Consider the following 13,282-nt stretch of genomic DNA (forward strand, 5'->3'; position numbering starts at 1 on the left):
TTGAAAAATGCAAAGTGATGCACTTTGGTAGAAATAATATAAATGTGCATTACACACTAAATGGTAGTGTGTTTGGGGTATCCTTTATTGAGAATGATCTGGGGATTTTTGTAGATGCTGTTTAATTCCGGGCAGTGTCATTCTGTGGCTACTAAAGCAAATAAAGTGCTGTCTTGTATTAAAAAGGGCATTGACTCAAGGGATGAAAACATAATATTGCCTTTTTATAGGTCTCTGGTAGTGCAGTTTTGGACTCCAGTCCTTAAGAAGGATAATAATGAGCTGGAGAGAGTACAGAGATTTGCAACTAAACTGGTAAAGGGGGTAGAAGATTTGAACTATAAGGTTAGACTGTCAAGGTTGAAGTTGGATACGATTACCCTGTACAAGTACATTATAGGGGATTATAGACAGATACGGGGTGTTCTTTTTTCCCATAAAAATAATTAGTGCACCAGATGCCATCTCTTTATATTAGTGGAATGGAACTTGAAGTAGCATGTGTTTTATGGTGGGGGCAGTGAGGTTGTGATAGTAGATTCTGTAAATTCCTTTAAGAATGCCTTGGATGATTTCTTGAACAAATATACAGTGATATCCAAGGCTATTGTGATATTCAAATCTACAATTAGTACTAATGTTGGTATATGTAGTTTATGTATGTATAGTATGCCTCTGGCCAAACCAAATCTGAATCCTAAAAATCACGTGACTTTTTGTCACGTAAACACGGAAGTTGAACATTTTTACCATTTTTCCCAGTATAAAGTATTAGCACATGCTAATAAGGGTTCGGATTCCGTTCGGTATTCGGCCGAATTCTTTACGAAGGGTTCGGGGGCTCGGCCGAATAAAAAAAGTGGATTCAGTGCATCCCAAATGCTGAAAAAAGAAACACGTCCATCAAGTTCAAACATAATGCCTATATTTAACTGGTAGTTGATCCCAGAGGGAGGCAAAAGACCCCATCTGAAGCCGCTCTAATTTGCCTCAGAAGGGGAAAAAATTCTATCACCCATATCCCTTTATTTCCTCACTTGCTAAAAAGCCATCCAACCCCTTCTAGAAGCTATCTAGCCAGTACGATTCAATTCAGGGAAAGAATTCCAATTCAGGGAGAGAATTCCACAACTTCACAGCTCTCACAGTAAAAAATTATTTTTGAATATTTACACAGAACCTCCTTTCTACTAATCAGAATGGGTGGGTAAACAAAGTTAGAACCAGTACAGAACCCTGAGGGACCCCACTGAGAACCTTACTCAAAGTAGAGAATGTACCATTAACAACCACCCTCTGTACCCGATCCAGTAATCAGTTTCCTGTAATCAGAAATGTTTTTTATCTGTATATTGTGACCACTGTATAAACAAATTCTTCTGTTCCCTAGTTGCAGCTTGTGTCTTATGGCTTAAAGGACATGTATAAAGATTGGGCACATCTCCCCCAGCCAAACTTAATCCAGGAGTAGGCCAAGCTGGCCAGGTGCCCTAGGGAACCCAGCTGGTCACCTCGTCCCCGTGCACCAACGTGACCAAAGAATGAACGTACATCCCTTTGCCCCGTGCATGCATGCACATACAGCTCAGTGGCGGCAGGGGAAAGATGGCCAAGACTAGGGGAACGCAGGAGATGTACCTGCCTTGCATCCCCCCCACCATTACACCCTAGGCAGGTGCCTCTTCTTCCTAGCCCTAGTTCCAGCCCTGCCTGCATCATTTGTAGCCACAGGGACAGCCATTCAAGCTGTAAAAAAGGAGAGCATGCACAGGTTACATAACAGATAGTGTTTTATTGGTTATCTGCTATGTGCCTGTGCCTTTTGTTCTTTAATTGTCTGTCCCTGTGGCTATACAGCAGCATTCTTTATATAAACTATAGTAGTGTTTCTGAGGCAAACACACCAGTTGTACCAGTGCAGGGCAGCAGTACATTATATTGGAATTACTTTTATGGTGTTACTGTCACTTTAAATGATTACATTTTTTGTGTGGGGTTTACCTGCCCTTTAACAGATAAAGAGGCGTTCTTTATACAGGGTATTTAAAGGACCAGTAACACTCAAAAATTACAATGTTTTATACTGTTACCTTGTACCGGTAAAATTATGTGATTGCTTCAGACACAATGGGGGCAGATGTATGCCCTTGAGGTTCAGGTCAGTAGGAACAAATTGCTGAAACTGCAGGTGAGTTCTGGAACTCACTGCAATCAATTGCTCTAGCTTTTCTGTTGAATGTTTTTCTTTTTTGTTTTTTTAAAAAAAGTTTTTTTTCTCCTCGTGTGGATTTTTGCCAGAAACAAACAGCTTGTTACTTAAAACCTGGCACACTTTTATTTTTGACAAAATCCCACTAGTGGAAAAAAACAAAAGTTCCTGCAATCCATTTCTATGAACCTGAACCACAAGGGTTCATAAGGCACTGTGTAGGGATGGGGACAGTCAGTGAAGCGGAACATGGCATAAAGGCACATGTTTACAAAGCAGATAACAGATAATCTGTGTAGAATACATTGGTTCTTGTTTTCACAAAAGCAGGTAAACTAAAACTAAAAAGCTTTCTCATTTTCCTTCTCATAGGACATGTGTTTATGTCCTATGTGTATGTAGGTGCAGGATGAACAGATACAAAGTTAAAATTACCCCTATAAGAAAGTAATTGTGGGTATTTATAAGCAGGCTATCTTGTAGTTAATATTTTTTAAAAAAAATATTTGTAATATTGAGATTTAAATCAGAAATGAAGGAACACCTGTTGAAACATGTAAAGCAACCATTGTATATATTAATTACATGTTGCCAAGAGGTGATAATTCCAGCTGGCAAATAGCCTACACTTTTGATACATGCAGATCTATACTGCCAGTACTACAATCTAATCCCATGTGAATTGACCTTTTAGTTAAATAATCTGCAAGTTCAGCCTATGGGCATACACATACAGACCTGCAAACTTTAAAGTGCTGCAAATTATTTGTGAATCAACCACAGTTCTACCTGTTGTTGCTGGTTGGAATGAGATGGGTGGTTTATTAGACATGCCAATAAATGTCAACTAATTTATTAACATGTAGAATTTTGAATAGCAGGTCCCTAAAGCATAAACCTTGTACCGAGTAAGACAGCTGCCCATAATAAGTCAGATTCCAACCAAGACAGGTTGCTTTATAAGGTTGCACTTCCACTAAGCTGCTGGACAGCTCAACTTGCTATTTTCTGGTTAGACCTTCATCAAGACTTTAGTTCTGCTTATCCTCTTCTAGAACTCTCTGGCTCCACCCCTTACTAAGACTGACTCTTGGCTTATTTATTATCACAAGTTGGACAATGACTCTAGCAAAATGTTTACCTCTTTGTGCTCACACCGGGGCACTTGCTTCTCTGGCATGCAACATTTTACACATTACACTAAATTAAAAATCAGGTGCAAAAGAGCCTCTGATACACAGAAAAGGAAGAGACTGCTAAGATTCAGTACAGACTTGTACCCAAGTAAATAAGTCAGAGCCCCGTAATAGATATACTGGATTCCTCTAATTGGGTGTATTAGTTGTTGGTTAGGATAGTATTTAATCTGTAGTTAGTGTCAGTGTTTTTCTTATTGTGTATTTACTGGCACTTGTGTTACTTGACTGGTAATCTATTTCTTTATGTTAATATCTTTTATTCCATATTTTGTGTGTGAATGTTTCTTTGCCACGCCATTCTGCTGAACCTACATACCTAAATATTATTTAAGGCTAAAAATAACTTACAAATAACAGGTAATGTAATTATAAAGTCTTAAGTTTGTCCAAATCTAGCAATCAATCATATCTTTGTTTTCTAATAACTGACCAGTAAAATGCTTCTTGTTTATTGGTTGGTATGAGTTACTAGACACATAGCAAACATAAAGGGGATCTTAACCCCAACAAATGAAACTTATTAAGAGTGGTTATCTTTGCACGTTTTCAATTTACATTCATTTTCTTTTTAAGCAGTTTCTGATATATTAGCATAGTTTTACACAGTTTTATACTGCTAGACAGAGTTGCTGACAGGTGTCAGCGACCCTAACTGTCTATACACCTGGATTCAGTTAACCCTTTGGGTTGCTGACTTTCAGTTGAGCCAAAAACCTGCTATTAGCATACTTAAAATGCAATTATCTAAGATCCCACTAAAAATAGAAAATTAATCTAAACTGCAATGCTCGGAGAAGCACACTTGGTGAGTTAGCATCAATCCATTTTTTGGCTTTGTATCTCCTTTAAAACCATTTATTACCCTCTAAAACTCTTTAGGCTGATGTCCCATGGAGGGATTATTTCACCTGTGATAGATCTCTGCTACCGTGGGCGACTAATCTCTCCAAAATGCCTTTTCACCAGCACCAATACAAGTCGCTGGTAGAAAGGCCTATGCGTCCTTTGGTTTTCCAAAGTCAGAAAAACTTTCTTCCTGCAGACAACTTTGCGCAACTTCCGAAAACTGAAGCGATATTTAGTCCTTTCCACCAGTGATTTGTCTTGATGCCAGTGGAAAGGCATTTTGGAGAGATTAGTCACCTGCAGTAGCAGAGATCTATCACAGGTGTGTGTGAGATTTGTGTTTGTGTGTGCTAAGAGCCAAACAATCCAAACAATGCCCAAATGCCAGTATGCAGAATAAATATTTTATTTGCAGAATGAGCTACCTAAATGTTACTGTATGTGCTAACTCAATAATAAATTACTTTGTGCACTGGCTGAACAGTTTTAAATTTAATGCATAAAAAACTCAGCCAGATAATTTTGTATGGTATTTATATTATTAGAAAAGTTGATCTGTATAAAACCAATAAAACATTAATTAGGATTTCCATGTTTGTTTCTCTATGAAGTTAGCAGCTTTGCATATAATCCTGAGGTGAAGGCAGAAGTGCTGCTATGGTTACGAGACAGGTTTTTCAAAACATCGCTCTTGTGCTGCTATCTTTCCTGTGCTCTTTTCAAGGGATGTGAGTCATCATAGGACTGTGCAGGAAATGTGCTTTTTCATACATTTTTATTGGGCCTTATTTTAAAAACAGTTGTAAAAAAGTAAGGAAAAACAACTTTCATAGTTTTTATGTGCATGGGTGGCCACATTGGGTAAAGAGCTGCTTGTATGGCAACCTTGCCAAAGAAGTGGATGTCAGTGTTTATGACCACCTTTAGTAATCAAAAGGGCTGCAGGCTGGGAGTGCTCTGGCTCAAGTGATGTAGCTATCTACAAGCTGTTGACATCATTTATGCCAACACAATAGTACCTGTTACAAAACATATTGGTGTGACACTACTTGTCCACTATTGTACAAAAGTTTTCTAGAGTTTTTAGACTACCCCCTTCTTGTTGGAGGAATGAGGAAATGAGACAATATGGCAATTAATGTCAAGCCCCTGTCTTTCTCCATATCAGAGATCAATTCCCCATTATCAAAGCATTATCAGAATACCCCCTTGTCATATTTCTGGAGGAATTACTACTTATAGTTTTGATCTTCTCAGGAGCTACCAGGGGTCAAATAAGGTATGCAAGATGGTTTTTACAAAACCATTCAGGATCCTAATCTAGCCTTGCCATATTGTTCTGTTGGGTACTACATTTAAGGGTGAAGACACACAGAGCTACTAGTAGCAGCTACTTGCCATGGCTACTAAAATTGACAATACTGATAAATTACTGATAGTTGTCTCTACATGTGTTTTAGTAGAGGCAATTCTCAGTATTGTCTATGGAAGGGTATTTTCTGCCGTGAAAAAGTAGCAGCTACTAGTAGCTCCATGTGTCTTCACCCTAATGCATTGTATTAACTAGATTTCTTTGTTAGTGTTGTTGAGACATTGGGGGAATTCTCCATTATCTTCTTTCTATTGTCAGTCTACGTTATTGTAGCTATTATCTACAACCAAATTATTAAAAATTACAAGCCACACCCATTCAATATACATCAACAAATGCGAGACTTGCTGTCAGGAACTCCAGACTTACCAGCACCTAGGCATTCTCATCAATCTCGACACATGTGTGACGGTTTGCATGCTAATTTGGACATGGGTGCATGTACTTTAAAGGACAATGAAAGGTTAATATAAATTAAAAGTAAAAAATCAGAAGCGGATCTGGCAGAGGGGAGGGGGGGAGGGAATGAAACACAGGTGCAGTATGAAGCAAGGAGGGAAAGGAAGGGAGAATACCTTTTTAGAGATGGCTGCCTGTTCTAGAAAATGTGAAGTAAGTGTGACTGAGTAAATACAATAGTAGACGAAGAAAAGCTTCCAAGCACTCCGAACCTCCTGGGTTTAAAATCTCATCTTTATTAGTCCATTAAAATGCAAATGCCTAACGCGTTTCGTGCGCGTGCGCACGCCTATGCGCCAGCCTATGATTAAGTGCACACGCGCACGAAACGCGTTAGGCATTTGCATTTTAATGGACTAATAAAGATGAGATTTTAAACCCAGAAGGTTCGGAGTGCTTGGAAGCTTTTCTTCGTCTACTATTGGAATTACTCCCTTGGCTACGGGTTCGGGGCTTCGAGCACCCGGACCACTTTGGGACCCGGGTGAGTGTGTCTTGATCGTTAACTTGACTTCACAGACTTTTGTTTGGCTTTTAACACTTGTGTCAGGTCTGGGGTTTCTACACCCGGGCCTCACCTTTTCATTTGGTACGAATTTTTTTGTTTGTAGATTTAAAGATTTAGCCATTCTTCATTTCATTTTTTGTGATTTTTCCTAGTTTACTAAAATTAATTTTGCTGCTTTGTTTTCGTTTGGTGTTTGACTGAGTAAATATTTGATTAGGTGAGCCAAAAGTGTGGCGTTTTTACTAAACAATAGGAGGACTATTGGGCAGTGTGCTTTTTAAATTTTGACTTGCATTCTCCTTTAACGTGCACACATCCTGATGCATGCGTAGAGTAAGTAAATAGACGCTGAGGTCTGCAGCTCACTGCAAAGTGATCGTGCTTTCTGGTTAGACACTGACCGTTGTTCCTGATCTGATTGCTATTGTGACCTCAGCCTGTTTCCTGATTCTTCCTGATTGCTGCTCATCCGTTTGACGCTACCAGTGACTTTAGGTGCCAAGTACTACTTCCAGCTGGCACCTCTGCTACTCTGCATCTGGGCTCCTCCTGTTCACATTACCGGGTTTGAGTTCCAGTGAGAGGCAGCAAAAAGATTTCTATCAAGCCATGACACTTGCCATTTATTGACAGACATTGACTGCGTGTGCCTGCACCAGGGTGCTTCCATGTGCAGGCACAAGGTGAATATTTTTTAAGCATAGGGCTTATCCACAGGCTGACAATACTCCCTGTGTTGCTTTGCCCTTAACGTGATGGCGAACGGGGAGATTTGTTGCTCGCAGTTAAATCTGCACTACCGTGGGAGATCTCCCCAGAATGCTTTCCCACCAGCAATACAAGTGAATCGTCGGTGGGAAAAACATACACCGCACTTTGTTTTCCTCATGAGGAAACTTCAGGCTACTTTGTGCTTCTACTGTATGTTTTCTCACTGGTGTTTAACTTTATTTATGCTTTTGACTGAAAAAACATATCTAACCTTTTTGGCCAAATAACACCACCCTAACTATTAGTTATTTCAGAGAAAGGGAAAAAAATAAAAGCACTTCTTCCTGACTATAAGAGGGCAATTGGACCTGTCTCTTAATCAACATTATAGTTAATATCAGTAACATAGTTGTACATAAGTAGATAAAATATCCACCCTTAAGAGCCTTTTATTCTGTGTAAACAACCCCAGTTTAGCCAACCATTCCTTATAATTGAGACCTTCCATATCCTTTCTCAGTTGAGTTGACTTTCTCTGGAATTTCTCTATTTTAATAGTATTTATATCCCTATTGAGCCCAGGAGGACTAAACTGCACTACATATTTTATATGTGATCTTATCATTGCTGTGTAAAGGGTAACCCTTTCAATCTGTAAATCTATATACCTTTTAATTCAGGACAATGACTTGCTGACTTTTCCTCATGCTATCCACAAGTACCTCTAGGTCTGTCTTCATCGTGCATTTGCCTAACCTGCCACATTAAGGGTATAAGTTACTTGCAATTTTTAAATACCAGATGTATAACCTTATATTTATTAACATTAGCCACCTAGATTGCCAGTTTGTTCAGATCCATGTGCATAGGGGACACATTTTGGAATGGATTTCATTGTCTTAAAATAAATCTGTGTCCCACTAAAATGCTCTCCTTGTTAATGAACAAATGAAATTACAGAATCCTTTGTACTGTTGATAGCCGCCCTTTGTACATGACCATTTATTTTCTAATCATGGACAAGCAGCATTAGCTTATATGGTACAATATCAAAAATTTTAGAATGTAGTCCATGTAGCACATACCTATTGCAATGCCAATGTACAAATTCATACGTGCATCACTATTAAAGCAATTACATTTATTTGACAAGATATCTCCTTCAAAAAATGCAATTTTAAGAACATAATATTGAATGTGATCCCTTAAAGGGACAGTATACCCATTTTTAACATTAGTTCAATGAATAGAACTGGTGCTAAACATGTAGTCTGACTATTTTTTTAATTAGGAACTTGCACCTCATTTAAAAATTAATATTAGACAGCACTAAATTGCATAGAGGAGCCCAGTGCGTATTGCCTGCCATATAGCAAGTGGAAAAATAGTGTATGCCTGCCTTGTACCTGCCAGTGCTGGGCTCTGCACCTTGCTCTGTCAAGCACTGGAAATCCAACTGATTAAAGTGGAAGGAAGAAGGGATATTGCCCAATGCCTCAAATTTCATCCATCAGTTTTCATTTGATAATCCATGAGATTTTTCTCATGGAATTTAATCTGGCCCAATGTGTGGTATGAAAAACTCTACCTGGATATGTGTTCTGACATATCTTGGGGACATTCTGATATAGTCCATACATCCCATTACACAATGATAGCATTTATATACCCATAGTCAAAGGCATATTGAAGTTTAAAGAAACTTATTCCATTTAATGTCTGGTGTAGGATTTCTTCAGAATTTTAGTTGACAGCAGAGGGTTTTCTTAGAAACAACATCAATACATTTTTAAAAGTAATGAAGAACAAAATAGACTTTGGAGCCTAAACCCTGTTATAGGTCAGCGGCTGCTCGAATTTAGTAGCATTTCTTTCCACAATTAAAATGTATTTTTTGTAATGTACTGGCACTGAACAAATATTTGTTTCTTGCTGAATTTGTATAATAACATGCCACAAATTGTTTGTATAGTAAGCCACATGTATTTGTAAGAAAACAGAATATAAATTGTTTTATTATATACAGTTTATGACTACAAAAAACAATGCGTATATTTAGAGATGGAAACACATGCTGCCAAACCGGCTTTGGATATGTAGGCATTTTAACCCTGGCTCCAAATACACTGCGTTTTGTAAACAATGAGGCACTTCGTAATGTTTTCTAGGGCAAGTGAGACTAAAGAAAATCATGAGCTCTAATGCAGGTTTTCCATGTTCAGAACCTTGAAAATATCATAATAGTTTGAGGAAAAACAGGTGCTTCTGCCCGAGCAAAGAGTGACTTAATTCCTTAAGTGAGGGACTGGTCCAACTCACCTAAATGCATATATATGAACTGGTTTTAGTCCTTTCACAGCAAGCACGCAACTTTACAACTTTATCCATGTAAGAGTAAATCATTCAGTATACTTAACAGTACCAAAATTACCCTTCTACCCTTCACATTATCCTGTCACTGTCCACTGTACTATTTGAATCAGCATGTATGTATGAAATACTGCTATGTATCTCTTACTCTTCAAGTAGTAGACTTAAAGGAGAAAAAATGTTAGGCACCCCCCAGTGACTTTAATCGCTAACCTTTTACCCTGGGCTGGTGCCCCTGTTAGGTGAAAACCACACCAGCCCGGGGTACCTGCAGCGAGCGTCTCCTCTTCCTGCTTCTCTCTTTGCGCATGCACAGTAGAGTGAAAAGCCAAACTTTAACAAAAAGATCAGCTTTTTACTCTGCTGCGCATTCACCGGCCCAGGGATTTTGACAACAGGAGTTTTCTTCTAACAGGGGCACCAGCCCGGGGTGAAAGGTAAGCGAATAAAGTCACTTGAGGGTGCCTAAAATTTTGGTATCCCAAGTGACTTAGCCTTTCCTTCTCCTTTAAGGCAAATACTGAGCTACTGCTTGAAAGTCCCAAATGTTTTTGAGCATTTGTATTATAAGCTGTAAAATTGTATAATTATGATATGTAAACTAAAATGCCTGTACTATTGTGATGTATTCAATAAATCTGCAGAACAGCTGATACACTAAACATACTAACTGTCCTAACTACATGGAACTACTCAGTCTTCCATTTTACTAAATAACAAATCCTACATTATTTCTCTGTGACTTTTATTTCAAAGCACTGAGGCTCTAAATTAGTATTTTAATTAGATTTTTTAAATTATAAATATTCTTATAAAAATAAAAAAATAAGCAAACCTTAGCATTATTACAACAACATTACTTCAGACGGTAGATTGAGAAGTGGTTTTGAGCTAAAACATCAGAACAAAAATGGCTGTCATTTAAAATTAGATTTAATTCTTACTTAAAGGAGAAGGAAAGCCAATTTGGCATTTACTGCCAATAGATTTGCCACATTAGTGCCACCTAGAGCACTATATTTATTCTGCAGAAAGTGTTATCATACCTGAGTAAAGAGACCTAGAAGCTTTCTCTGTTTGTTTAAGATTGCAGCTGCCATTTTAGCTTGGTCCTCATAGCTTCCTGCTTACAGATCTAGCCATTATAGCTCAGATCACATATTCCTAAGGGAGAGGGGGGAGTGAGATTTATAAATTCTTATGGGAAGGGGGAGCAGGGGAGGGGAGAGAGGAGAGAACTGCGCAGGCTCTGGCCCTGGGAATGAAACATTTTTTTGAGAGAGTAAGTCAGATACCCTTAGAACATGTTTACAAAAAAGGAGACTAGGAATCCTGTGTTTCTTTTGATAGGACTCAGTACAGCTTTTCTGTGAGTGCTTTTGGCTGTATTTATGTAGACCTTTCTGATATAGCTTACTTAGTTTTTACCTTTCCTTCTCCTTTAAGGAAGAAATATAAATGTGTTAAGAATTTCCTCAGAGAGTATACTCGGAGAAGATACTCCTTTGGTGAACTATAAATAATATAAGAACTGCTGTAAAGCAGCAATCAAGAAAATAGAAAATGAGGAACTGACTGCTTCAATAGTATAGCAAAAGAAAAAGATGTGGGTCCAGAGTGTGGCTACATAAAGAAATTGAAATATTATGGTTACAGGGAAAATATGTTTAATCAGTGTTCCCCAACTATGTAAAAGGTGCTCATGACTCAGCTCAATGTCTTATTGTTTAACCAAGATTAATATAAACAATGGCTTGGGGCCTAATAGAGTATACTTTAAAGAAGTTTTAGTCAGAACACTTTTTCTGATTTTCTCCCGTTCACTTAGTATAGTATTAATGCACTAGAGGAAAGCTGATGTAATTGCAATATTAAAAAAGGTAAGATACAGGCCTGTAAGTCTTCTTCTGTGGTGGGCAGACTATTTAAATGTTTGCTAAAGCATTACATTCAAGATTATCTTCTACATTATAATTAGTAATCAGTATAGCTTTATGAAGAACAGAATGTCAGACAAGTTTTATTGGTATTTATTAAGATGTAAGTAGGAACTACCTGGACTTTAAAATATGAATCTACATAAATTGTTCATCTGCGTGCTTCCCACACATCCCCTGCTCATTGCCTGAAGGTAGGAAAGCTGCTGGGGTGGAGAAATTGATTTGCAACTGTAGAGGGACCTGGGGATTATCTGTGGATAATAAGCGTACCTGTAGCAAGAAATGCTAGTCAGCAACACAAAGGGTCATCAAGGTTTTGCGCTGTAAAGAGTTTAAAAGGTTTATAGACTCTTGGGCCAAAAGGGTTATTCTCCATCTTTACAAAGCACTGGAAAGGCGCATCTGTGTGTTCTATACAGTGCAGTTTTGGTCTCCAATCCTTAAAAAAGATATGAATGAAATTAAAAAGTCCAAAGAAGATGAACAAATAGATAAACAAAACTGATAAAGAAAATGGAGGGTCTCAGTTATGAGGCAAGGTTGGCCAAGTTGGGAATATTTACACTGGAGAAGAGTTTAATTGGGCATGTGATAACTATGTATACATTCAAAAGGGGACCATATAATAAACTCTGATGCTTTATTCCTTCCAGTGGACATGGGGTCATTCAGATTAAAAGAAAGGAGGTTCCAACTTTTTTTTACAGTGAGAGCTGTGAAGCTGTGGAATTCTCACCCTGAGGCTGCTATATTAGATAGTTAAACAAAGATGTTATTTTAGAAAGAGAGAAAATACAAAGTTACTGAAATTAGTGCTCATACAAACTTAATCCAGGAACAAGTCTAACTGCCCTTTTGGAGTCAGAAAGAAACTGGGGATGCTTTAGAAAGTTGAATTTGTAGAAAAGGTTTTTAAAGGACATGTCAACCCCCCAACCAAAAATTTTAGCAGAGACAAGCCTCACAGCACTGTTTAAATACCTGCCACTCCTGTCCCTCAGAAGCAAACACTGAAGCTGCAGCGATCCCTTGGAGTTTCTCTCACTGCAGAGCTGAATAACTCCCTCTTCCCCCTCCCTTCAGAATCTCCTTGTCTGCCTGGCGTGGTGCACATGCCCAGTTCCAAGCCGTTTTAATGAGCATGCTCACTTGAGATGAATCTCTTCTCTACACAAGCAGACGATTGAACTCTTTAACCACGCCCACAGTCAATCCTCCAATGAGCCAATCGCATAGGCAGTTGCTATACTAACTATGCCTTTGTAAACAAGAGCTCTCTGCTCCCTCTCTTAGAACACGTTCTTCTGACTGCAGGCAGGAAAGTTTAACCTTTTCACCGCTGAATCTGATCTGCAGGCATTTTATAAGTGAGTCTTGTAAGCTTAAACAGTGTTTGCCGAAATACTTAAGCAATTCATTACACTTCATTCCTGTTTAATTTTATTGTTGTTTAATGCCCTAACAGTTTCATTTTAAGGAAAAAGCTTTTTGTACAGCTTTGTTTAAAAAGCAGAAGCTTGAAAAAAAAAATCAGACACGCGCTCTCAATGACGTCACCCGGCAAAATGGCCGCCGGGTGACACGCAAAACAGAGCAGAAAAGAATGCAGTGGTGCAGACTGTAGGAGGAGATTGAGGGAGCATCACTTACACGGTTTAAGTGGGGGTA

The 13,282-nt window shown here is 38.5% G+C and overlaps 1 protein-coding gene across 3 annotated transcripts in view; it reads right to left on the reverse strand.

Moving 5' to 3' along the window:
* Window positions 1–13,282, reverse strand: part of ahrr (aryl-hydrocarbon receptor repressor) — a 191,266-nt gene that overhangs the window by 147,112 nt on the left and 30,872 nt on the right. The gene's annotated exons all lie outside the window — the stretch shown is intronic.

The sequence above is a fragment of the Xenopus tropicalis genome, chromosome 6, assembly GCF_000004195.4.
Source record: "Xenopus tropicalis strain Nigerian chromosome 6, UCB_Xtro_10.0, whole genome shotgun sequence".
In the NCBI taxonomy this organism is placed as follows: Eukaryota; Metazoa; Chordata; class Amphibia; order Anura; family Pipidae; genus Xenopus; species Xenopus tropicalis.